The 27,343-nt window shown below is 44.6% G+C and overlaps 3 long non-coding RNA genes and 1 pseudogene across 3 annotated transcripts; 3 read left to right on the forward strand and 1 right to left on the reverse strand.

Annotated features, from left to right (window-relative positions):
- Nucleotides 1–569: 569 nt before the first annotated feature.
- Nucleotides 570–11,852, reverse strand: LOC100846723 (annotated as a pseudogene).
- LOC112271941 lies at nucleotides 11,698–13,956 on the forward strand. The gene is made up of 2 exons (XR_002965498.1): nucleotides 11,698–13,525; nucleotides 13,782–13,956. It is a non-coding gene; the product is annotated as an uncharacterized LOC112271941 (long non-coding RNA).
- A 4,904-nt stretch (nucleotides 13,957–18,860) lies between these two features.
- On the forward strand, nucleotides 18,861–23,058 carry LOC112271808. The gene is made up of 3 exons (XR_002965261.1): nucleotides 18,861–18,875; nucleotides 18,975–22,402; nucleotides 22,500–23,058. It is a non-coding gene; the product is annotated as an uncharacterized LOC112271808 (long non-coding RNA).
- Nucleotides 23,059–26,351: 3,293 nt separating this feature from the next.
- On the forward strand, nucleotides 26,352–27,134 carry LOC112271819. The gene is made up of 2 exons (XR_002965292.1): nucleotides 26,352–26,550; nucleotides 27,002–27,134. It is a non-coding gene; the product is annotated as an uncharacterized LOC112271819 (long non-coding RNA).
- Nucleotides 27,135–27,343: the final 209 nt, after the last annotated feature.

The raw sequence follows: 27,343 nt of genomic DNA on the forward strand, positions 1-27,343 counted from the left end.
AATATCGGACCTTTTTTGGGGAGGTGTTGACCTATTTGTTGTGATACATTAGGTTGGAAAGAAATCGTTGAATGTTCCATGGAATCTTCGAAGCAACGTTTTTGGATGTTATGGCAGTGGCTTTCATGACTATGGAAGACATCTCTCAAAGAAAGATAGCAACTAGTGCTATAGTGTAATTCTTATTTTCCATTTTGGGTCCTCATACACATCCTGAATGCCATCTTAGAGTTGTAGATATCTAGCCGTGTAACATTCCTATTGTATAAGGGGCTTTCTAGATATTTGTCGCACATGTACAATATATACGGGCCTTTGGCCACCAAGGAACACAAGTTGCATATTCCTAACATGGTATCAAAGCTGAGGTTTTGGGTTCAAGTATCAGTCCCCACATTTCCCAATTCTGTTATCCATACCCACGTCAGGCGTGAGGGGAGTTATTGTTTATTTCCACATCCATGTCAGATGTGAAGGGGTGGGAGGGGGGGTGGCGATCTGATAGGAAGAGGAGATATGATACACTTCCCATACCTTTTTAAAATAAAGCTTCCCTTTGGAACATGAAATTTGCCTCACCTTTGGACAAGATGATCAGACATTTGACACAAATTTCTACTGTGCTTACATTGTACACTACAAATGGGGTAAATATGACCTTGACGAATTGACGTTGTGTAGTACAACATCAGGAGCGAGAACATATAACAATCACAACAATAAACATGGTAGTATAGTGCATCAGATCTAGAGTAGAGTACAGGCATTGGCGTACAAACAATATAACAAGGCTGGAGATGTTATTGTGAGACAACAATCTCCACGGTGCGATCATCTTGGGAAGCCGATGGAGCTGCCATGATTATTTCTTCCGTGCCTCGGGACGCAGATTGATCAGCAACACGTTCTTCTTCATTCGGAAGCTCCATGCCGGAGGTAGATGGAGCGGCATTATATTTGCTTCTGTTCGGAAGGTGCTTGGTCTTCTCCTTCCCGAAATGAAGCCTTTTTGTCCTCTGGAGCCTCTCTGGGAAAGTTTCCATCCCGGAGTGTGCCAATGCAAGCCAGACATAGGATAAGTACTCTCCTCCATAGCCAAGACTCTTGGCATGCAAGTACCCTCGGCATCTGCCAGCAGAAAAGCACATCATCTCCAGCCACACACCTTGGATCACCTTCCACATCTTCGCACTGCCAAGATTCATCAAACCTTCAGCAAGCACCCAAGCGTCTTGCACAAAACTGAAGCTGCCTTTTGAGCCTTGTGTAGACTGGACTTTTTCAATCACTTTCTTTGCGATTTTGTCTTCGTCCACCGGTGCTTCCTCACCCTTGAGGATGTCCTCGAGTTCGTCGCAGGCAATCTTGAACAGTTTTTTCCTACTGCCTGCCATTAGCATCTCAGGATTGTCAAACAACAGATGCACCATATAGTTTGATATCTCTCTGCATTGACCATGAACAAGAGATGTACTACTGCCCATGCTGTGAAAGCAGAAATCCGTGGCGATGTGCCAGAGAAGAATGCTCTCGTCGAATGACTTCTCCAAACTCCAACCCAGGCTTGGATGACATCCCTCGTGCTCAAGTGTCCACTGGCCCTTGATATCATTAAACTCTCTGTAACTCTCGGCATCCGTTATGTAGAGCTTCCACCCATTCTGGACATGTTGACGCACTAACATTGTAATGTTCTGGGATGAGTGGCATGGCTTCATGGACCAGTATTCGTCAATTAAGTCCTTGCATCTCAAGCGTCTTGCCAAGCTCATTAATTTGTTGTGCCTTCGATTGTGGGCGAAGTGTCCTATAATGCTATGTTGGGCAACTGTGTTAGGCCACTCAGAGTATAAAATCATTATAAGGCCACCATCAAGGTACTCTAGCACAACAACACTGTACATCAACATAAATGTTATGATGATGTCACTAGTATTGTAAGCTTTTTTATGGCTAATGTGAAAGAGAATGATCGCTGGTATTGGCACAAGGACACTGATCATCCATAGGAGTGTACCACGTTCTTCACGACATTTCAAGTCTGTTTCTTCGACAGGCCCTGTCTTCTTTCTGGTGTAGAGAAGATCGAAAATGTTGGATAACCCCTCTTTTAGCGAACTGTAAGCTTCTTTGTCGTCAAGCACACAAAAGGATTTTAGGTTGGTAAGACGGTGAGAATATGTATATGTGAAGTCCACAAATAGGATTTTGGGGATAGATAGGTTTTCCTTGTCCTCTACTGAAGCAGAATCTTTGTCCATGATGAAAATCCTTGCTTTTTCAACAAAATTCTCAAGTTCTTCTTCTCTGTTCATATTTGCATCCTTGTGAACGGGGTCGGAACTGGCTAGGCTATTAAAGCTAGCGTTCTGGAGAGCCCATGGCTTGGCAAAACATTGTAGAATCCCAGGGATAAAAAGCAAGATTGCCGCTGTCAATAACTTCTTATCGGCCGATGATGGCCATGACTTGCAGAACACGTAGATAGCCACAGTGACCTGAGATGTATAATTTAGATCAAGAAAACTGGAGTTTGTGGATGGAAAACAACAATGGTACAACACTAAAATTGCAGTTGCGGATGCAGACAACAAATTTAAGTAATGTCATAAAGCTAGCTTCTATAGAGGTAAAACCATAGGAAGTCCATATTAATTACTCCATACCATTTTCCGATCCATTCAATTAACCGGTCCCTCGTACAGATCAACTAAGGCCATTCCCAGTGCATCGTCTTTTAGGAAGTGTCTCTTAGCTCATAATAAATGCTAAAAGAAAATATCCCCAATGCATTGTCCCTTAAGTGTTGTCTCTTGTAGGATTGCAATTAATTATATTTGAGATTAATACTTGCACCTCAACATTGTGGCCTATTTGTGGCATAAACCAACATATAAAATAGTTCATACATATAAAGTGTCCTATTTGTGGCATAAAACCATATAAAAGTAGTTCATACGAATAGTCTCTGTAGTACATGAACTAAAATTTGAAGACGCTCATAAAAATAGTGGTAATGAATTATCATAAAAATATACCAAAATATATTTTGGAGTACAAAATCTGTAAACTGAAATTATAAACTGAACCGAAATTATGAAGCAAAACTGAATTCCCTTTTGAGTTCAGTTTGGGCAACGCAGAAATTGACATGCTACTTGAACTGACGACACAAGCCACCTGGTGACTGCTGAACCTGCTCGAAAACCACACCACGATCGACCTCAACTCGCCCAAAAATTCAGTACTACAAGTACTAGCCACCAAACAAAATTAACAATTTGCTGCGCACATCTTCTAGCAACAATTGATTTCAGAGAACCAACTGACAGATGGCATTCTTTTGTTATTAGCTGCTGCTTCTAGAACACGCAAACAATGCCAAAACGGAATATATTTTCCATGATTTCCCCCTGATTAGAGCTGCATGCCTGCATTTTCTTGACCACACGAACATGGTGATTAACACATAAATCATGGGGATTGTGCTACCGCTGTTGGCGGAGGAGTGACTGGGATCAGCCAAACCAAACGGTACTGCCCTGGAGCCTTCTTCTCCCTACTGCTTTCCATTGAAATTTGGCCGGGGCGGAGTTGTTGGCCGCGACTGAGATGGCTAGGGGACCGGCGTTGATGGAGCGGGGACGTCAACGGAACTGCAGATTGGAAGGCTGCAGTACGGAGTGGTGACGGAGATGCGCCGCGCCACCACGGAGATGGAAAGGGCGTGGTGTGGCCAGGAGGGCGAGGCGAGCTGTTGCTGGTTGCATTGGGGGAGAAACAGAGCAGAGAGAAAAATCGCCGCGCCGGCCGCACGGGATCGAGTGGAATTAATGTGTGCGTTGGGGCATGGGACAAGAACCGTCTTCTACACAAGAACCGGCTTCTACGTTTTTCACATTAACCACGGTGCCACATCGGATTTTCTCCTAGGATCCAGAGCTAAGGGACGAGCGGTGGGAGAGGCCTAAAGTAAACATTGTGTACCACAACAACACTCCTTAATTACCTGAGATAGGGCTGTGACAATGTGCCTCCTCCACAACTCATTGTCTTCGATGTTGTAAGCGGTTATGAAGAACTTGCCGCCGAGGTGCACTAGCAGGATAGGCGTCCATATCACCTCTAGGTCACGACTTCCATGCGCAACGGAGTCGTAATGTGGCTGCTTGTTTTGGCGGTTGAAGAGTGTGGCGAGAGCATATATCGCAAGGGCATCGCTGCCTAAATATGACAACCAGATGGAAAATCTGTACCAAGATGGAATGGGGAACTTACGCCCGCCGGTGAAAAAGGTGAGGAAGTATTGGACGCCGAGGCTGGCCAGGACGAGGACGCGCAGCTGTGACTCGTCCCACCATTGCACAGCGCTCGATAGACGGTTCATCTCTTCTGTATCTATCTTGTGATTCTCTGATCTCTTGTATTTATGTATGGGCCAACTGGCAACAAAAGGGTGTGGGTTTAGTGAAGAACCATTTAAGAAAGGAACAAAGAGGCATGCCGGGGAGGCTCGGGACCTCCAAGGAATATCATATTCCTGCCTCACTATCACGCAAGCTACAAGCACATTCGGTAGAACCATTTAAGAAAGGAATAAAGAGAGAGGGCACAGGTCTTTTTAAAGTGTAACTGAGACACTGACGTCCAGTTCGGTAAATTGATTCGTGGATCAAAAAGCCCAAACCGTTATTATGATCTGTCGTGTTAGCGCTAAGCAGCATTTTCATGTACAAAAAATTGACCGCGCGGGAGAAAGGGTTTCAATTTTTCACTAGTATTGGGCTGGGCAGCCAATTGATGGGTCATGGGCCCTATTTAAAACCCATCACTGTTCTCTTCTACACCAACTGGGCCAGGTCAAATTATCCTTGGCCCAAAAATCCAGCGCACCCAGGCCCATTGCCCCTATCTGCCCCTACAGATTTCTTGTCCTACCCCGATCATCTATCTCCTTTTATGCCCCCTCTACCTTTTCGTCGGTGTGGCGGCGGCGCTGCCAAGGGGCGTCGCCGGCCGCGCGCCGGGTTAATTAGGCAGGGCCCAGTTAGTGAACCACCATTGACGGGCGCCGGAACCCATCAGTGACGACGGTTTGATGCCCGTCGGTGGAGAGCAGTAAAATTATGGTAATAATTCAATTCGCCGACACCACGGGAGCACCAGACGCCGGAAGGGGAAGCACCGGCCCCGACATGCCCCTGTGCCCGTTGCTGCCTCGGGATTCGCTGGTGCCGAAGAAGAAGAGGTTAGTGCCTTTTGTTTTACTGTTGCAAACGGTGTCTCTACATACTTACAAAGCATGTACAGAGTTCTTTTTTTTTTGCTACGTACGCAATGGCATTATGTTGCGACGATTGAGGGTATGCTGCGAGGGGATTTGTTTTGATGTTGCAAATGCTGCATGCGAGGTTTGTAATGTTGCATTGAGTTGTCATGTTGCAAATGTACACAAAAAATGCTTGATTCGGAAATATTATTCTGCGACTAATGGATGGACGAGACTTGCATTTTCAAGGGATCCAACTGGTGGGAGGCGGCGGATCGGGGAAACTATCCCCTGAGGGACGTCTAGCGAGCCCCTTATAATTATGAGGTAGTGTACATGGTTAAAAATTGATAGAGAAATAGTATAATAGAAGGGAAGAATAAAAATTTCGCAATTCTTGATATCAATTATTAAGTGCCAGGATTCAAAGAGCCGTGCTGCAACCAAATGACAAGGCAAATACTACAGAATAATCAGGAGAAACTAGTACAATCATATAAAGTGGCAAACATGATCATATTGTCCTGTGATACGATACATTCTTCTTGGTTTCAACAATGCCAACATATTGTTTGGATGTCATTCACGTTATTTTTTATACATGCAACTTTATCTGAATAAAAATATTTATCTCTCCCAGTAATCCATATATAAAACAACAGCAACTCAAAGCAAATTTCTTTGCTACTAGTATTTTTCTATTCGAAAGGAGAAACCGATATGTCATGATAGTAATTTAACTAAAAAATATAAAGTTAGGTATGTAAGATAATGGTGCCAAATACATAATTTCAGTTGGTTTTAACATCATGTTAATTACAAGGTTATTCAAGATCTTTCTGGTTGTGTTATATATCCTTGCTGGTTACTCTATTATTACCAACAGATTTCTATCTTCTTAAGCTGCAGATTAGAAATATGGGATTAAGAAAAAAGAAACGCCTTCTCTAGAATCTTCTTCTACCAATTGTTTACCCAGAAAGCCCAATTGTTCTTGCCAGTAAATTTTTTAGATTACTGTTAGAATAAAATATGGCAAACCCCAGATATAATATGCTTGTCACAATGCACATAGCTTTGGAGATGCAGATCATACAGTTCACACACAAATTATTTAGTCTACGACTTATGGTGCATGCCTGCTGTAGCGCAGATCCTGCGGACAGAGACTTTGTGTTGGTTCCATTTGGCAATATAGACATAAAGAAGTAACCTTTGATCTTTTCAGATCTCCTACAATCATACCACACATAAATACAATCGGAGTTCTGTTAGTGATGTTAGCCACTCTTATATGCAATCATACCACATAAGAAAGAAGACAATCGACAGCATCATGCAATCTTTCTTCTTTTATTGGATCCCCCACAAGGTCTGGAGAAATATCTGACAACATTAATAGCGCCTGTATAAAAGAACAAAGCATCAGAATCAGCGAAACAGTATTTGTATTTTACATAATGACAAGTGTAGCATTCTGTTAATGGTTATGAGTTTTTTTTTGTCTTGTTTATAAGTAACATGTACTTATATGTATGCAAGGTAAGTTACTTTGGCATGTCGGCTAGTTAAGGAAAAAACGTGATATCCAGAACCTTAATTGCTTCTGCAGTAGTATCTGCGATAGACCAACCATTCTCTCCATTTGAAAGTGTCCACGAACCTTTTGATCTTTCACGGTAGTAATTTTTGTAACTTGGAAAATTTTGATTAACCTTCAAGGAGAGCATGCAGTGTCAATTTTTACGATGCTATACATTATATCATTGATAAAAAGGGATCAAAGGCCATAAACCTGTGAATATTTAATAAACTCATGAGCTTTTCGAAGAGTTGGAGCAACTTCTTCAATAAGGTTTAGTGAGCACAAAGCTTGAACTATAAGTGCAGTCTCCCAGCTTTGGCAACCAGAGTACACCTAATTTTTAAAGAAATGATTAATTCTTTCCCAAGGAAAGCAAGTATGTACATATGGGGAAACCAAATGGGTAAAAGATGGAGACTTCAAGAAAACCCTCTAAGTTCGCTTGAAGATACAAAACTCAATAGTATGAAAAAGATCTGAGCACTTAAATGAAACGACATGAAGAGTACCTTAGTCTTCATTCCATCTTCCGAAATCCACAGGTAATCATGAATCCTTGGAATATGTTGCTTGAATGAATTTGAATTGGGGTTTTCTATCCAACAGCAAATCATATTTAACACCTAGTCATGGATAATAAAATTAGTGAAAAATACTAGATAATGGCTATATGGATAATATATTATCATGATGGAATGGGTATTAATAAATAAAATTATATCAACATTTATTAAAAAGGAATCATGAAGCAAAATATGTGAAAAATAAAAGGACTGCATCGAACATTGGTTGAAGAAAGAAAATGTATATTAAGTCAGAGAAGTCCAATTCAATTTCTGGTTTAGCGCCAATCGGAGGGAAGAAAGATAACTACTAGAATAAGTTATGCATAATTGGACTAAGGAAGAGGAAGCTATTGCTCTGAAAGAAAATGCCAGAAATTTATATGCAAATTATTTCAATAGCTTTGGTTTGGTAAACATGCCATCATGAAGAAGCAATGTTTTTGGTCTTGGGAGTGTCTTAACTATTTTGAGACAACCAGTGTGTTGACTTTATGCTATAGATTCTGGATAACCCTTTATAGTATATAAGCTTCTTTATCAAAGAAGCTATTAACCGATTCTAGAAATTGTGAAAATATTTTTACATATATGTATATAACGAAAGTATTACTGATATTAATTTATTTTCTAATGTTCTTATTTATGATCTGTATAAGAAACATAAATCGCTAGACACATAGTTAATATATTAGTATTTATGTATTCTTTTTTTTACATCTGAAAGTAAGCATATTTTGACACACAAATTTTGATAGTACTGATAGTTTTGCACAATATACATGCATAGATACTTTCAGAATTTTTAGTGATGCACAAAAGGGTTTTCTCCTGATGGGTGCATAGGTGCATATATGAGAGCTCTACAGGGATTCCTATATATTGCAACGAATTTTGCGTGAAAAATATTATATCGTTGCAGAAATATGGTGCTATCACTCGTGTAAGCATGCATTTCCTGGGGATCCTAGTTTCTTCCATGCAGCTAGAGGTATGATGTTTCGTGGTGGGGAAAAGAAAAGATTACATAGACATACCTTGTTAATAGGGCACAAACCAACATAGTTGCTATTTTCATCTTCATAATGGATATGCTCCATGAGGCTTATTAGAGCTCTCTCTCCTATCTTGGTAAAGGGCCAGCAACTTAACATTGGTTCCACTAATTTGTTTAAAAAAGCAAAAGCGATGTTGTGCCCACGCGAAGTAGGGTAAGTAAGCTCCTCCTGTAATGATAAGCAAATTAGTATATACTATTCCTCTGATCCTAAATTGTTGTCGCTGTTTTAGTTCAAATTTGTACTAAAACAACCACAACAATTTAGGATCGGAGGGAGTATATAGATACATTGTTACGATACAAAAATTGAGGAAATTCCATACTGCTTTTATATATATATATATATATATATATATATATATATATATATATATATATATATATATATATATATATATGTATAAGAATAGCTATCCAATCAAATTTTCATGTGCAATCTCAGTGATCAAGCTAAGATAACCTCACGTTTTATTCACACAATATATTGGACATTGATGAATTTCTTTCATATTAGCAATACAATATGTGAAGCCAAATTCTTAGAAGCTACAAATGATGCGTACATCCGCTCTTTCTTAAAGGAAACATCACAGCTATTTTTGCATTTTACAAATCATGTTGCTTTTCCAGTGAGTTATCTATTATTTTAGCCAAGAATAATATTCCCTCCGTCCACGAAAAGATGTCTCAAGTTTGTCCAAATTTGGATGTATCTAGACATGACTTAGTGTATAGGTGCATTCAAATTTAGTCAAAGTTTAGACATCCTTTGTTGGACGGAGGAAGTACTACAAATATTGGAGGTTCGAAATTTATATCTGTCAACGACACATACCATCTTAGTCACTATCTACTAACAAAGACCAAAAGATTAATTGAAGTTGGATCCAAAACGGCACAACTTTGCATTATGTGATACGCACAAAATCCCCCTTTGCATGTATATTTAGTAGGCTACCAATTTAACAGGTTTATTTTATTGTATCATGCATGTAGCAATATAAGAGTCTGAGCTTATATGGATACAAATGGAAAATAGCAGACCTTTGCACAAGAACTGTGAGCCTTGTTCCAGTCGATGTGACTGTACTCCTCTTTGTAGAGCTCATCTCTTATTGCCAATATAGTTGGACTGATAGGCCCTACAATTTTTTGTCCATAAATATATGCCATCGGCATATAAACCATCCGGCAGAAGCACCAAAATTTTCCTACAAATAAAAAGAAATATATTGTATTAATCTTGTAGTGTAGAAAATAACCGGTTCCTTGGAGAAAATGCAAAGTAGTAATATATATATGAGTACTGACATAACAATAACAGGATAGCTTAGCTTGGAAAAATTACCCTTTGATATTTCAGATGTACCATACAGCTATTGTGATTAGCTAAGCAATTACCTGGATGAATTGGGAGAAATTGTGGAAGAATCCAAAGCTCCGGTATAACTGGATTATTCCCAGACCAGTCGTACACTCCAATTACCTTGGGTTGAAAGAAAGTTTAGTTTGTGAAACTTCAACATAACACATAATAGATGGATCATATATTAAAAAAGAAACTCTCCATTATGCTGGCTACTGGCTCTGAGATGTTAATGGCATTGACAAGTTGGGCCATCCTATTAGCTTTACTAGATATTAGAAAAGTGGGGAAGGGGTGACACTTTAAAATGTTTTTGCCCCCAAAACTATTTTATTTGAAAAGATCTCAAGTTCGGTTATTTGTTCCGTACGCCATATTAGTTGGTGTGCTTGAAATTTCTTGTTGGTGCTGCAAAAATATTGGAAAAACGGTCTATGACAGATATTTTTATATAGTAAATTTAAATGATTTTGAATGTTTGACTACAAGCATTCTGTAACAGCACTTATAAAAGACTAGCTAATATGGTTGATTAGGTATTAATTCTTACATGGTATTTAATAGTAAATAGTATTAAACATTATAAAACCAAACCAGGAAGACATAAAAAGAAACTCAGGTAATTAGAATGATTTTAGAAAATCCTGAACGCTTTGTCATGGTAACATGCATAACTTAGTTCTTGATTGGTTTGTTACGATGCATACCGAAAGCCATATCTTTGCCCATTGCGGTGCTGCAGTCACACTTCCATGAGATAAAATTCAAGCGCGCCCCTTGTGCAAGGCATCATTATCATGAAGCACCTCTCCGAGGAGTCTTAGTGTAGTATAATTTAGACACGAACCAAACATGGAGCTCGGGCCCAAAATATGAGTGCTCCAACCACCGTCTTCATTCTACATGTATTTTTTTCACAAAACATTATTTTTTTAATATAGAAATCATTATTTATTGCTTTTAATATAGAAATCATTATTTATTTCTTTTTAATATAGAAATCATTATCCGAGATTGTGAGATCATATTCCCTGCCTGAATATTGTAAATGTATCGACATATCTCACGTATATGCTCTGGCGATAACACAATGCTGAGTGATCCAGTGACATGCAAAGCAAATATCTGAAAGTAAGAGATACAACTTTGATAAGTTATGGTGATGTAAGCATTTATAGATAGTTACGAAATACGTCTAGCTAGTTATGGATTCAAGTTAGGGTTCTCTGGTTTATTTTATTTGTCATGTTGATGTTAATTAATTTAAAAAATGAACAGTTACAGAGTGCTAAAACGTACATTACATTTATATGCATTTCATGCCCTATGAGGCTATGACATAACATTTAAATAAAGAGATGGTTTACATACTATGAGAGGCATAATGAATAAAATCCCGCTGTAACCACCTGGCCAATGTCCGTCATGTGCTTGCAAAACAGAGTATGCATTGAGAGCTCCTCTTAATGAAGTTAATATAGTTTCCTCTGTGACTTGTTCATAATCTTTAAGCTTGTTGACGGGATGGTTTACTCCTGGTCGGTTTTTGCCCCCATACTGCATAAATAAATAATTCTGTTTCAGAGGAGCTCTGAATGTCTGCAAATTAGCGTTATATATACAGTACTATATAAACGTTCCTGCAGGCGCATGATGAGATCCTCGGACTCCCTGGGCCTCTCGAAGCGATGCTCGGTGAAGTCACGACGCAGGCGCTCCACATGGGCGTGCTCCTCCGGCGTGCCGGCATCAGCGTCGAACTCCCACACCTCCCTGCCCAAGAACTTGTTGTTCGAACGAAGCCACTCGCTCCCGCTCCCTCCCCCGACACCCACCTTTAGCCTCCACATCCTGCTGCTGCGGAATGCTGATCAATGTTCAAGCTAGTATGCGAGATGGTCAGCTCAAACTGATCAATGATATATACCTGTGCAGTTCGTTACTCTCGCTACCTTGCTCAAGGTCCTCACAGGCTCTCTTTCTCTTCTTGGATATTATGCATGAGATATGTGCATGGCTGGGTGATCGTGGGAGACGGCTAGTTCATTTATATACAAGAAGGACGTCCTGCTCCCAGCAGCTTTCCAAAGCCGTCAGTTTCTCTTTTAGGTGAACTGTCTGCTTCAATATTAAAGGTAAATCCTGTGCTTCGAATTGATCGTAAGCTGTTGGTTGCCGGAGGTGTTAATTTTTTTTCTCAGATCAAAAGGCTTTTCGCCCTGCTCCGTTTCCATAAACAAAGAAAAAAGTGTACGCATAGAATGCCCCTAACAGGTTCAGAACTTAATATAGAACATCTTCTCCAGCTTAATTGGGGATTCTCATTCTCCCAAGCTTTCCTCTTACATCTGCTCCAGCAGTGGTATCTGTCCAGCCGGGTAGAAAGGTAGCTAACACGCCTTAACACAAGCAAAACAACTTCTCCCAAACAATCTGCAAACCAGACCACATACTTCTGCAGCAGAGCAGATGTAATCATATTCAACACACCACGTGCTGGTTTGTGTCCATTTTTTCTTCTAGTGTTGTTGTCGTACGTTTGTGGTGTAGTCTCTGTTGTACTAGGTAGATTTTATGGTTTATGATGTGGGTCTTTTAATCAGAAGAAACGAATAATATATTAGGTGTCTTTTTGCGGTACATTTTACTACCTAGGAAGGAGATCACTAGTATAAGTCTAATCCCACCGTTGATTTTTCAGATTGCATGTAAGTTTCATTAAGTTTGCTTCGTTACCAAAATACTCTATGACTGTAATTAATGTACTCCCTCCATCCATATTATTTGTCGCAGATTTAATACGAAATTTACAGATAACGGATGACCATTATTCTTGCAATTCTTAGAAACAAGGGTCGTGCAATTAATGAATTACTGCCATTTGCAAAGCATTTTGTTTGCTACAATGATTCAAGGCATGTTCTATTTCTCTTCTTTGTGTTTAAAATTTGTGCATTTTTAATTTTAGATAAACTCATATCGAGTACTGTTGCTAGTCAAAGTGCTATTGTCAGTGTAACTGTTCTATCAAGTACAGCACGGCTTGTAGATGTGGCTATATATTGCACGTTTATTGAAAAAAATACCAAGGACTTTTTTTTGAGATGAAAAGTACCAAGGAATTGAAAGAACTGGATAGTGCAAGAAGGCAACAACAAGAAAATGTACATGTATTTGCTGCATGGTGAAACGAGAGAAGAGCAAGAGGAACTGCACAGGGGAGAATGGAAGCTATTGAGCATGCTTAGAGTTGTTTTTCTTTGTTGCCCATGAAGAAGTCAAAGATGGCAGCTCCTGCGCTTCAGTCCTTTGCGTCGCCCTGCGTGGCTCGCTGAGCTTTCGTGCCAGCTTTAGAACTGAACCCTGATTTTGTTTTGCCTGTGATGGCCGATGTTAACCTGCACTCTGATGGGTGATTTTGTTTTGCACTGTGATGGGTGACCTGTATGGAGTACTACAATGTACTACTGTACCGTGTTACCCGAGATGATGTAGGGGTTGGGCAAGACAGAGAGCGACCACGGAGGCGAACAATTTCAGATTGTTTACTGCAAAGGCAGTGAAAACAGAGTAGCTCACCCATTATCTAGCCGGCCTCATCTCGAGCCCACTGTGCTCGCTCTTTCATCGAGCCAACCAGTTTGGACTGAGGACATTGCTGCTTCATATCAGCGGAAGAATGGTATCATTCTCTACGATGGCAAAATTTGGCTACCTCTTCACTCTGGCTTGCACATGAAAATTCTTATGGCACTACTTCCCCCGTTTCATTCTTGCTGAAATATTACATGTATCTAGACATTTTTAAGGTAATATTTCGACAAGAATTATGAAACGAAGGGAGCATGTTCTAGCCCATATCCGGAGGGCATTCTGCTTTCCCTGTTACCTTGTGCCGTTAAGCAGTTAAATGGAGCTGTTAATTTTTTCTTTTCCAGGAATGTTCCATTTGCCAACAGTCCAAGCAAGATAGGGCTCGTTACCCCGAGCTTGGCAGATGGCCACATTGGATTTTATCGAAGGCCTTCCTAGATCAAAGCGTGTCAACTGTATGTATTCTCGTGGTATACAAATTCTCTCCCTATGCTTTTTTGACTACTCAACTCCGGATGAGTTCGTCCTACCACCCTCCGATTGCTTTTGTGCCAGTGAAATTGGTTCACTTGGCTTGGGGACTAGATATGCAATCCAACCACCTAGGTTTAAGTCCTCAAGGATACAAATTTAGATTTCCTTTTTTTTAGGAAAATTTAGATTTTCTGCTGATACTTTACGGGTCTCTCGTACAAAAAAAACTTCAGAAAACAAACACGGGAGGACTCCTCACACGGGAATAGGAAAACACACATGAATAGGATTGAGTATAAAGTAAAAAACTACAAATTTTCAAAACAGAGTAACGAGAACAGAGGATTGAAAACCATAGGTCTAGTCTAAAGTTTTGTTTGCTTTGAAAAGTATAGGAACCTTCGCTTTCCGAAGGAATTGGTATTGTTGTTTTCTTTGTTCCAAACACCCCTAAAGGAAAAAAAATCCATAGAAACCAAATCTCAAAAATTCCTTTACACTATTCCCTTGTCCCAAACAGACCTTGAAAGTGCTCTCTTGAATGTGGCTATGTCTTGATAATATTGCATCCAACAGAGAACAATGCTATTCATGTCCTTCCATAGGCTTTAGTTCTCCGGCGAACCATTTATGAATGAGTCATCAGTAGTTACTACAGGCCGTTGAGTTAAACCTCTTGCACTTCTATAGGGTCCAACATATATAAAAGGCTTGGCTTGTATACAAGCTAGTTCGAGAAAAAGGAGTCGAGAACTGGTTGTCTAGTAACAAATGTTATAGCCATGCATGACCAACACCAAAATAGGCAAAGGAGGCATCCAAAAGTGAACTTTGAGCACAAAAGGGATTACTCCCAAGCAATGATCATATTTTATTACCAAATGCTCCATTCCAACTGAAGTTAATTTCAATGCAAGCAAGTAGACAGCTTTTCACAGGAGCAGCCGCTTGTCCATCTGTAACGCCACAACGTCACTCCTGACAGCTCTGTAGCTTCAAAACTGGCCACACAAACCAACACATGTCTTTCCAACGCAATTTGTCCTAACTCATATGCTTCGGGGAGAAACTTTCCGGTCGGTCACCCATCCTCAAATTTCTCTAAGCCAAGAACACTTAACTTTGAGGTTCTTTTCGGATAGGCTTCCGGAAAAAAAGGTATACCTTGTTGATATGAGTATTATATCAATCCTATTAAGACATAGGCTAGTATGTCACATAAATCCTAGCGAAGCTTATCTTGTTTCAACCTATCTTGCAACAATAGCCATCAACATTTCCCCCCTTATAATCCAGCAAATGTTTTTTGATTTCTAAAACAATTTCCCAGAGTAGTGGAATGACCATCCTCGAGCAAATTTCTTTCTATAGCACGGGGTCCCCATGCAGCCCTCCCGGATGCGTGTCTTTTACGTGTAGGCTATTAAAATTTCCATGTATGTTTAGAATTAAAAAAGGGCATTTTTAAGGCACTCTAGTCTCTATTCAAGATTTATAGGAGTGTGCTATGGCTCCTGATCCGCTCATGATGAAGGAACACGATCTAACGATCTAAAATATATGATCCACGTACACAGCGGAGATAGTACATTTGGGATAGAGATGATGAAATCAAAAGGATTAGAAATGCAAAGCATATGAAAGATGGTGCTAACATATCAGCTGATGATCGTGTTCACGGGAGAATACCCCCCCCCCCCCCACCACCACCACCCGGCTAATTCTGTCGCCTTTCCCTTCTTCCCCACTCCCGCACGAACCAGCCACTAGGGTTCTGACAAATTGCGAGGCGGGTCACCTGTGGCCATGATGACTAAAATGCATGATTGTACCGTCCAACTCAACTCCTGTGCTTGATGTTCAACTACTGAATCTAATTAACATGAAGAAAGGACAAGGGAAAATAGAAAAATTGTTCCTTGAGTTTGATGAACGCCATTTTCCTTCTGCAGCTGCACTCTCACATTTTTTTTGGAATCATCATCATACCAAGATTCTGCCTTGAGACAGATGAGGGCGAGGGTGTGTGTAAAACAGCAGGAGGAATAGACTAGACATGGATCGAGCGAAAAAATCAATTGGGGCGAAACGGCGAAACCTTGGCCTAGCAGCGGAGCCCTTTAAGAACTAAAATAATGCCTCCCTTCTAGCGGTATACAGGGGTACCGTAAAAGGTTTTTATTTGTACTCCCTCCGATTCATAAAAAGTGTCATCCACTTAGTATAAAGTTTGTATTAACTTAGTACAAAATAAACGACACTTCTATGGATTGGAGGGCTTAATATTTAAGCCTTGGTGATATATCAGCGGTTCTCAACTGGAGAGAAAGAAACAACGCAAATAGATGTTACAGATAGTGCAAGCCATGTCACGGCTTCAAATAGGAAGAGGAGGCATCAGAAGTGAACTTCAAGTTTGTGAGGGTTACTTCGTTTGAGGCTTGAGTTCAGAACGCATTTTGTGGCACAAAGCCGTAACAAGATGGCAGACGACCTTTGTGACGACACATGCCAATAATGACGAAAATCAGACCAAGCCGTGTGCACATTGCCACTGGTGTAGAGTGGCTGCGATCGACCTTATATATGCATGGCAGTGGCACCGAGGCATGGCATTCCGAGGCTGGAAGCCATAGCCGTGGAGGGTACACAGGCATGGAACTTCAAGCAGCAAGAAGATGTGCAGGGAGAAAGTGTATGGATTCAGGTTGGAAGTGAACTCGTGTTGAGAGGATGTCAGGTACTCCGTTGATAAAGTGTTACAAAATTTTGGGTATTGAGTTGTCAAAAAGATAATCAAGCACACAAATAAAACAATGCAATCAGACACGGAAAAAATGTAAATTGTTTCTTTTTCCTAACCGAAACCGATGTGGCGGCCATGTGACGTGTTTTACCCTCGTCGAACCATTTTTAGACTAAGTGTCACATTAATCCTAGTTTAGGAATTTATGTGTGTGTTTTTTTAGTTTGTGTACTAAAGTGTTTATTTCAGCCAAGTTCATAGACTAGTGTTGTATTCACCGGATCTAAGGACGAAGCCCCATCACCGGTGTGCCCCCTGTAGATCCCTCTCGCTGACATGGTCGCCCGATTGTCGCCTCTACGGCACCATCTCCGCCTTGACCTGCGGTCGACTCGCCGACCGTCGGTGTTCAACGTCGGAGTCTTGGTTGCCTCGGTGCCGTCGAGGGGAGAGAGGAAGAGCAGAGTGCACGAGCGCAACGAAAGGTTCGTCTCCTAATATCTCCATGTTGATTTTGCAACAAAAAAAAATGAGAAAGAGGGATTGGAAGCCACGGTCCTGGCCTTAGCTGACGTGGCGGCCACGTGGCGTGTCTATGCCTCGACGAACCGTTTTTGGACCAAACTGTTACACTAATCCCAGTTTATGGACTAATCTGTGCGGTTTGCGAGTTTATGGTTTAAAATGTTCATTTCGCTCGAGTTTATGGACTAATGGTGTACCTTACTCAAAAAAATTGTTGATGCTGTGTCCATGTACATATATAGTTGACATGTTGATACATACATGAATGGATACACATTTATAAATGAATTAAATGTAATTAAGTTGTGTCTGAGGCCCTCACGAGCCAGCAGTTGTACTATAGCTTGCCGTGGTGGGTGGGACCATGGATTGGCACACACCATGCCGACGTCTCACTTCCTGGGTAGATCGCATCGTGTCTCATCGTTCTCATGGATATAATAAACCCACGAAAGAAGCTCACACATATACTGTACTTGATATATACAGGCCGGGTCTTAAGCGCGCTTACAAGGATGATGCCAAATATGAAATGCGGAATTGGTTGATGCAAAACGTTGCATAGCGTGCGGCTCGATCGATGGAGCTTGCAACATTTGGACTTGTGTGGCATCAGGAAATAAAATTCGATTATGCAAGATGGCAGACAACGAAAGCCGTTTCACCATGGTCAGTGCCTCAAGATATGAAGTACCGACCAAGACCTTTGTCGCAACTACTCCTCTCCCCGGCGCAGCTACTTCACCCCTGCCCATCTTACCAGACCCCGGCTTCTCTTCCGCCTCTATGCAGTGACCCACAACTCGCACTTTCCATTGACCACTTCTCTCCATGATGCTATCCAGAGATAAGTCTGGCCATATCACCTCTGAACTACATTGTTGTTCTAAAGTGTTGTTCAGATGGAGTCCCGGCTGTCCCGGCAATCTAATGGCTGCTACTTGATTTGTGACGCCTGTGGTGTGTGACAAATATCATTTGTGTTGTGGAAGGGGGTTCCCGCCCACCCTGAATCGACGCAAATTATTCTGACTCTTATAAACCCTAATAATCTGTGTTGCATCTCGACGCGCTACGGCTGGCCTCATCATGCCCCAGCACCCATCTTCATACGACTCCTCATCTCGCATCATCTCATTGCACCAGTACATACCACATCACAGTAGTTAGTTCCTAGAGTGCAGAGTTGTAATTATGTAAGAGGCAAACATGTGCTTCCCCCTCATCCCTAAGATTCATTGGAATATTCCCTAGAGGTAGAAAGAAAAAGACACAATTGCCCTCGGCCAAGCATAAGGACCGAGGGCATGACTGTAAATTGCCTAGGGGCAAGCTTGTAATCTTTCAACTCCCAAAATCTATAAATAGAAGGACACCCACTCATATTTGGGATGGATGGCATTTGCTTGAGGTCATGCCTCGCCCCTTGTCATCCCAGGTCACAAGACTCCGACTCCTGCAGTCGTCGAGTGGACAAGCCTCCAGACCCACGTTGTCCTTCCGACTCTCGAAGTCGCTCGACGTAAGACTCCGATTTTTGAAGTCGTCGAGTGGTGAAGCCTCCAGAACCACGTAGTCGTTCCGACTCTCGAGGTCGCTCGACGTAAGACTCAGACTCTTGAAGTCGTCGAGTGTAGAAGCTTCCCGACCCACGTAGTCGTTCCGACTCTCGAAGTCGTGACCCATGCTTAAGGTTGTCAGAGTAGCCGAACACAATGTAAGAGTTGGGATCTTAATTAGATAAAATCTCTTCTTGTGAGCTCTCCTCCCCTTGCATCTTCTTGGTGTGCAGGAGGAGACATGAACACCTTGGGCGCTTGTGACGTCAAGACCACACGAGGCGGAGGCCACTTGAAGCCAGCACAACGCGGAGGCGACGACCGAAGCACAACAGACGAAACACCAAGACCGCGAGGGAGCAAAGGAGCCATGGACGTGATGGGGGCAAGACATTGGTGTGAAACTCGTTTCCTTGTATGCATACCTCGTTGAGCCAAATGTCCAAATCAGAGTGTTACAAGTTTACTGTTCGGGATTAACCCGCCAACAGTTGGCGCCATCTGTGGAAATCGACACGAGAAGCTATGTAATGAAATGTTAACACTCCAAGCAAGTGCCTTCATCAAGTCTAACTCCAAAGGTCCTTTAGGTGCATCGGAGATGTCACATGGCAACATCCCATGTCGAGAAGCCTTCCGCAAAGCGCCATATCGCATCAACAGATCCGTCCGAGGAACTCGAAGGAACTCCAAGATGATGTCGAGAAGCAACTGATTCCCGTGCGCCGGAGACTTGGCGACGGCACATTGTGTCGAGTAGCGTCTTATCCTTGTCCGCGGGCAGTGAATACTCCACGACAACGTGCCGCGCAAAGCAACTCGCTCTGCCGACACCAAAGTCATATTGCGGCAGTGTCAGCGCAATGGGCCGGGCTCGTGCTGAAATTAAGCCTAGTGTAAGGACACCGTCAACATAGACAATGCCAGCAAGGTTGAACTCACACAAAATATAGTGAAGTAGAATAATTCATGGCGCAAATAAATATACAAGTATACGACCATTATCTACAAACAACCTCTAGATGATACGTACAAAGAAAACTGGCCCCCCACGTGGCTCCAGCCAGCGCCAGGACACCATCATATCGAGCAGTGGCCTGATGTGCGTACTGCACGCTGAAGTTTATCCTTATGTTTATTTTTATTTTTTGATAAGAAAGTTCATCCTTATCCTTAGGCCAAGGTCCTATGCCACGTCAGGTGCTCCATCCTGCAGTGACACGTTGGTGGCTGCTGATGCTTCCAGGCCGGCCGCATGCGAGCGACTCACACGAAGGCACACCTTCTGGCTGAAGCTTCTCGCCAAGCACGCCGCGCTCGACGCCGTCTTGCATCTAGTCGCGCTAGGCTTGAAGATACTGGCCGAGCTCTCCTCTGCCAGACGGTCAGTTCCTGCGTCTGTCGCTGCTAGCCTTGCCTGTACCCAAGAACATCACGACTCGCCCCCGCCTGGTTCCCATCAGTGCTGGCCCTCTGCGACCGAGCTCGCTCCCGGACCTCCGCCTCCTGCCGCCGCGTACCTGCCGACAACCAAGGGCATCGAGCTCACAAGAATCCTGGCGCCTCGCTGTGCCCGTCCTTGCTTGACCACGACGCTCCCGGCGGACCCAGCGTGCCATGGCCGCTCTGCCTAGCTAGACGTGCTCCGGCGCTGAGCTTCCCGCCGCCGTGACGTCCTCTGCACTCTGCAGGCGTCCTCTGCAGCAGCATCCCATCAGGCTCCCCCAAAACTGACGAGGAACGGCGCGCATGGCGCTCCCGCTGCCTCCACGCATCGATTTCAGCGCCCAAGGACACACCAACCTTGGCGACTCCACGGGAAAGAGCGGCCACGCTGGCTACGATGTCGCCACTCCGTGCATCGGAGCTTCACCACCGTCGGGGTGCCGCGCGCCGCACACCCGATCCGGCCTCGCTCCGCTCTGCATTCCACCGCGCTGCTCTGCTCCCCGAGCTCGCTCGGCGTCTGCGCCACGCGCCCGTCACCGCCATCTTGTCCGCGCTCCGCAGAAGCCACGCACGGATGCACCAGCGCGCCTCGACGCAGGACCGCGCCGGAGTCCCCCTCCCCGACCCGCCGCGCTCCACACCCGATCCTCAATGCACTCCGCATGCGCTCGCCCCATGAGGCCACGCCACGCGCCTATGACGCACACGCGTTAAGGACCCCGCACCGCGCACCTGCTCGGGGCCACCAGGCCGGAGCCCGTGCCTCGCCGGGCGCCGCTGCTCAACAAAGAAGCCCCGATTTTTGGTGTGCAGGCCGCAGACCATGCATGACCTCTGCACCCAGCCTCGAGCTCGCGGGCGCCGAAGACCGTCCGAACCACCAAGTCCCCTTCCCTGCTCGGCGCCTGTGCCCTTCGCTGGACCATCCTCAACCTAGCTCGACCACCTGTACAGGAGGAGAGAGCTTGGGAGACGAGCTGGGGAGCAAGCAGGGCGGGGAGAAGAGAGAGCGCAGGGGCAGAAGATAAGAAGAAAGCTGAGTAGGAAGGAGCAGGTGAGTGAGTGGATAGGATCAGCAGCTAGCGGGATCGATGGCAGGTAAAAGAAAAAACGTAGCATTATCGATAATGCTAGAGATTTTGTCATCGGGTTGGCATTGGATGCATTTTTCTTCATAGACTCTCAACGTCAACTTAGATACTTCAATGAAGCAATTGTTGTAGCCTCGCTCAATACCCCTGGGACGAACAACAAGCTCAGGATGGCACACATGACGAGCAGCGCCAATCGAATGCGGCAAGGAAGCGATTGGCACCAAATCGCAAGGGGTTCAACACCCCGTGACGCATCAAGCTTACAACATCCGTCACCGTCATACGTGAAGCTCAATCCATCGTGAACAAAAAGCAATCGGTGCAACCGCGCTAAGAGTTAACCACTCGAGGCCACACTCCGAGCCTATGGCGTCACTTAAGCCATCCATCGGCTACAATGGTGAATCAATTAACAGAACTCACAGGGGGTTCAACACCCCAATTAATTTCTCCCGAACCTCATGAAGTAATGGGTATAAGCTTGCAAGGGGTTCAACACCCCGAGCTACATTTTGAGCTTTTGATATTTATCTAGCCGCATTTTACTTTCTTATTATATTAATATTTCTTGACATTACATTCACCTCTTTGTCGACTTTGGTTTGACACAATGAACTACGTGAATCTTCTATGTTATGCCTTTTGCAGGATGAGATTTATTCACAACACCTATCTATCATGACAATGCCAAGTCAATAAAATTCCACCATGAATGGACCAGGTCTAGCTCACCGGGACGACATGAGAAGGTAATACGGCCATGAGAGGGCTCGGACTAGCTCCCCGAGAAATCATGCGCCAGACATACCCCCTCCATGGACGGACCCGGCCTAGCTCACTGGGACGACATGAGCAAATAAGATAGCCATGAGAGGGCTCGGGCTAACTCTCCGAAACATCATGTGCCAGACATACCCCGCCATGGACGGACCCGGCCTAGCTCACCGGGATGACATGAGCAAAAAAGACGGCCATGAGAAGGCTCGGACTAGCGCCCCGAGAGATCATGCGCCAGACATACCACCTCCATGGACGGACCCGGCCTAGCTCACCGGGATGACATGAGCAAATATGATAGCCATGGATATCCTAAACCATGCCGACGTCTCACTTCCTAGGTAGATCGATAAATTGAGGCATCGTGTCTCATCGTTCTCATGGATATCATAAACCCACGAAAGAAGCTCACACATATACTGTACTTGATATATACAGGCCGGGTCTTAGGTGCGCTTACAAGGATGATGCCAGATATGAAATGCGGAATTGGTTGATGCAAAACGTTGCATAGCGTGCGGCTCGATCGATGGAGCTTGCAACATTTGGACTTGTGTGGCATCAGGAAATAAAATTCGATTATGCAAGATGGCAGACAACGAAAGCCGTTTCACCATGGTCAGTGCCTCAAGATATGAAGTACCAACCAAGACCTTTGTCGCAACTACTCCTCTCCCCGGCGCAGCTACTTCACCCCTACCCTTCTTGCCAGACCCCGGCTTCTCTTCCGCCTCTATGCAGTGACCCACAACTCACACTTTCCATTGACCACTTCTCTCCATGATGCTATCCAGAGATAAGTCTGGCCATATCACCCCTGAACTACATTGTTGTTCTACAGTGTTGTTCAGATGGAGTCCCGGCTGTCGCGGCAATCTAATGGCTGCTACTTGATTTGTGACGCCTGAGGTGTGTGACAAATATCATTTGTGTTGTGGAAGGGGGTCCCCGCCCACCCTGAATCGACGCAAATTATTCTGACTCTTATAAACCCTAATAATCTGTGTTGCACCTCGACGCGCTACGTCTGGCCTCATCATGGCCCAGCACCCATCTTCATACGACTCCTCATCTCGCATCATCTCATTGCACCAGTACATACCACATCACAGTAGTTGCTTCCTAGAGTGGCAGAGTTGTAATTATGTAAGAGGCAAACATGTACTTCCCCCTCATCCCTAAGATTCATTGGAATATTCCCTAGAAGTAGAAAGGAAAAGACACAATTGCCCTCGGCCAAGCATAAGGACTGAGGGCATGACCGTAAATTGCCTAGGGGCAAGCTTGTAATCTTTCAACTTCCAAAATCTATAAATAGAAGGGCACCCACTCATATTTTGGGTGGGTGGCATTTGCTTGAGGTCATGCCTCTCCCCTTGTCATCCCAGGTCACAAGATTCCGACTCCTGCAGTCGTCGAGTGGAGAAGCCTCCAGACCCACGTTGTCGTTCCGACTCTCGAAGTGGCTCGACGTAAGACTCTGACTTCTGAAGTCGTCGAGTGGTGAAGCCTCCAGAACCACGTAGTCGTTCCGACTCTCAAGGTCGCTCAACGTAAGACTCCGACTCCTGAAGTCGTCGAGTGGAGAAGCCTCCAGACTCACGTAGTCGTTCCGACTCTCGAAGTCGCTCGACGTAAGACTCTGACTCCTGCAGTCATCGAGTGGTGAAGCCTCCGGAACCACGTAGTCATTCAGACTCTCGAGGTCGCTCGACGTAAGACTCCAACTCCTGAAGTCGTCGAGTGGAGAAGCCTCCAGACCCACATAGTCGTTCCGACTTTCGAAGTCGCTCGACGTAAGACTCCGACTCTTGAAGTCGTCGAGTGTAGAAGCTTCCCGACCCACGTAGTCGTTCCGACTCTCGAAGTCGTGACCCATGCTTAAGGTTGTCAGAGTAGCCGAACACAATGTAAGGGTTGGGATCTTAATTAAATAAAATCTCTTCTTGTGAGCTCTCCTCCCCTTGCATCTTCTTGGTGTGTAGGAGGACACATGAACACCTTGGGCGCTTGTGACGTCAAGACCACGCGAGGCGGAGGCCACTTGAAGCCAGCACAACGCGGAGGCGACGAGCGAAGCACAACAGACGAAACACCAAGACCGCAAGGAAGCAAAGGAGCCATGGACGTGATGGGGGCAAGATATTGGTGTGAAGCTCGTTTCCCCGTATGCACATCTCGTTGAGCCAAGTGTCCAAACCAGGGTGCTACAAGTTTACTGTTCGGGATTAACCCGCCAACAATTTGCATAATATTCTTAGCATGATTGCGGGCTGTGTCAATTCTGCTCCTTGTCACTGAAAACGTCGGCTAAAAGCATAATTTTATTTATTCAGTATACTCCAGAAATCAGTTACTAGAAGCTCTTTACCTTTTATTGCAGAACAGTGCGAAAAGACATTATATAAACACCAAATTTTGGGTGGATACTCTACAAATCGGAGTACTCAGATGAATGGACATTGTTGGGGCTAATCAGTAAATTAAAGAAAGAAGAGCAAGAAGTATGTAATAAATAAAAAAGAGTGCAAGGACATCTTGGAGAAGAAGATGAGAAGACAACGGGAAAACGTGCAAAAATGCAGTCACGCCATGATTCCTGTATCAATTCTACTCCTTGTCATTGCAAACGTGCAAAAATACAATGCACTGTTGAAGACGTTTTCTACTGTGCCTAACACTCCATAGTCTAAATGGACTATTAGGGAAGGGCATGGTAGTCTTTTCACAAAAAGGAAAGGAAAAAAACATCGCTTCGTCGATTTTCCTGATCCCGAATTCAGGAAAAGCCGTCCTCCAAATAAGGGGAGCCTCGTCTCAGCACGCCACCGCTGCCCTCCCCTAGCACCTGGCCTAATTCAGCGCGCCACCGCAGACCGCGCCGTCCTCGGCTCCTCGCCCTCCTCCAGCGCGCCGCCGCCAACCTCGACCCAGCCCACGCCGCCGCATTTCTTCTTCAACTCCGGCCACACTGCCCCGATCATCTTCTCTGGCGCTGCCTTCTCCTGGCAACCATGTTTATTGAGTCGGAGCTTACCATGTTTTAATTAACTACGTCCGAGCTTTCTTTCAAGCATAATTTGTTTGTTTGATTGTTCATTTTTCTGAACCATGATACATGACGAAGTGTGATCCGAATAGGAATAATCGTCATTAATGTAACGGTGGCACCAGTGTAGTGAGGAACTCAATCCAAAATCTTAGAGTTCAGAAGTAAACTGAAAGAATTAAACTGCTGCTGTAGCAAGGAAATAAGCGAGCCGTCGAGGCCGCCGCGTCGCCTCCAGCACCAAAGGCGGCGGAGGAGGGAGCTCGTGAGGCGGTCTGCAGAAGCAGCGGCGACGGCGGAGTAGAGCTGCTCGTGCGAAGTGAATCGGCCAAGAGATGCGGGATGGGGATAACGACGGAAACTGCCGACATTTTTTTTCTTTGAGAGTGTCTATCCGTGCCCTAAAATATAGTTATTTTCGGTCGACAATGGAACCCATCCAATAAAGATTTTTTTATCCATCCAATCTTAATTAATCTTATACGAATCTCAATGTTTGAATAAAAGGTTGTTATCATCGACTAAGAAATAATTCGTCTAATAGCAAAACCGTTTTTCTTTTTTCGTTGTGTTAAGTTGCGGGTTTAGATTAACTTTTTATCTATGACTTCTTAATGCTCCGAGTAAATTTCACAAAACCACAGGTGTTGGGGTTCGACTTTCACATAGGGGCGAGTTTTGTGATTTGCAACACAAAACCTGTGGTTTTGTGTCTAATCTTTTCAGAAAACCCAAATGACCCGGATTAGGCTATTTGACAGTGAAACCAACAGAGAGACGGCCCACAGGTCAGCCGCCACATTGGCAGTTTTTGTGCATCTCATTTATTCACATAGACCCCTTGCCTTTGCTCTATTCACAAACTCTCCTTCACCCCACCAACTGCCATGGAGCTTCTCTTCCTCTCTACCTTGCCCGCAGCCGGTGACCTGCCCAGCGCCGCCTCCGCCTGCCCCGGACAGCCACCGGCGACCGGCCGGGCCCTGCGCCTCCTCCATCTGCCCCCGCCCCGCACCCCTGCCCCGCCTAGCCTTCGTCTGCCCCCGCCCCGCGCCGCCTCCGCCTCCGCCCGCCCCGCGCCCCTGCCCGCCGCCGCCCCCGTCTGCCTCCGCCCACCCCGCGTCCCTGCCCGCCGCCGCCTCCGTCTGCCCCCGCACCGCCTCCGCCTCCGCCCGCCCCACGCCCCTGCTCGACGCCGCCGCCGCCCGCCCCGCACAGCCCCCGCCTGTCCCGGCGACCCGCCCCTGCCCTGCGCCGCTGTGCCTGCCCCCGCCCGCCGGCGGCGACTCGCCCCAATCCCGGCCCGCCTTCCGCCTGCCCCGGCCCGCTGCCGGCAATCGGCCAGCCCCATGCCGCGTCCTCCTGCCCCATCCCACCGCCGGCGACCCGCACCTGCCCCGTGCCGACCCGCCCCTGACCCGTGCTACCATCGGGTTCTTGGTAACTTTTTGTTTTTGTTTTGTTTTCTCAGATGTGATTTGGAGTTGGGTGCAAATACAAACTCAGATGAGGGGTTGGAAAAAAGAGAGATTTTCTGACGTGGCGACTTACTTGTGGGCCATATCTGTCGGTTTCGCTATCAAAATGCCTAATCCTAGTCATTTGGGTTTTCCTAAACAATTAGGCTCATAACTTGTGGTTTTTTGTTGCAAAGCACAAAACTTGTGCCCCGTGAAACCCTAGCCCCAAAACCCGTGGTTTCTTGAAATTTACTCTAATACTTCATTTGGTTCCACTTGATACTACTCCGCATCTCTAAATTGGAGTATTAAGGAGTAGTCACTAATCTGAGCTATTAGATCAAAGAAAACGGACGGTCCAAATTAATTCCGGTGTACCATAGAAGAGTTCATCTAACATCTCAATATTTGGCACATTTTTTGCCATGCAGGTGATGCCAGCTGGCATGCGGAGCGTGGTCCAGAGCGTGACACCTTTGACCAAAACAAATATTTGCATGTATATATAGAGTTTTATGGATTTGTACTGATTCACTAGCTAATAAGTTGCACGTTCGGCCCCTTGTTTCTTACCTACTATATATTGTGAACTCGATGTGCAAGACGCACATCTTTAAGCAATTATTTGTGTGGCGAGGGAAGGAGAGGATCCGAAAAAAGTACCCTATATATGTTGGGTTTTCCAAAAGAAACAAAGAGTAGGATATACCAATCGTATCACTAAGAAATTAGAGTACGAGGCACCAGGAATCTGGCTTGAAGCCTTTGTCAAA

Source organism: Brachypodium distachyon, chromosome 3 (assembly GCF_000005505.3).
Source record: "Brachypodium distachyon strain Bd21 chromosome 3, Brachypodium_distachyon_v3.0, whole genome shotgun sequence".
Lineage (NCBI taxonomy): Eukaryota > Viridiplantae > Streptophyta > Magnoliopsida > Poales > Poaceae > Brachypodium > Brachypodium distachyon.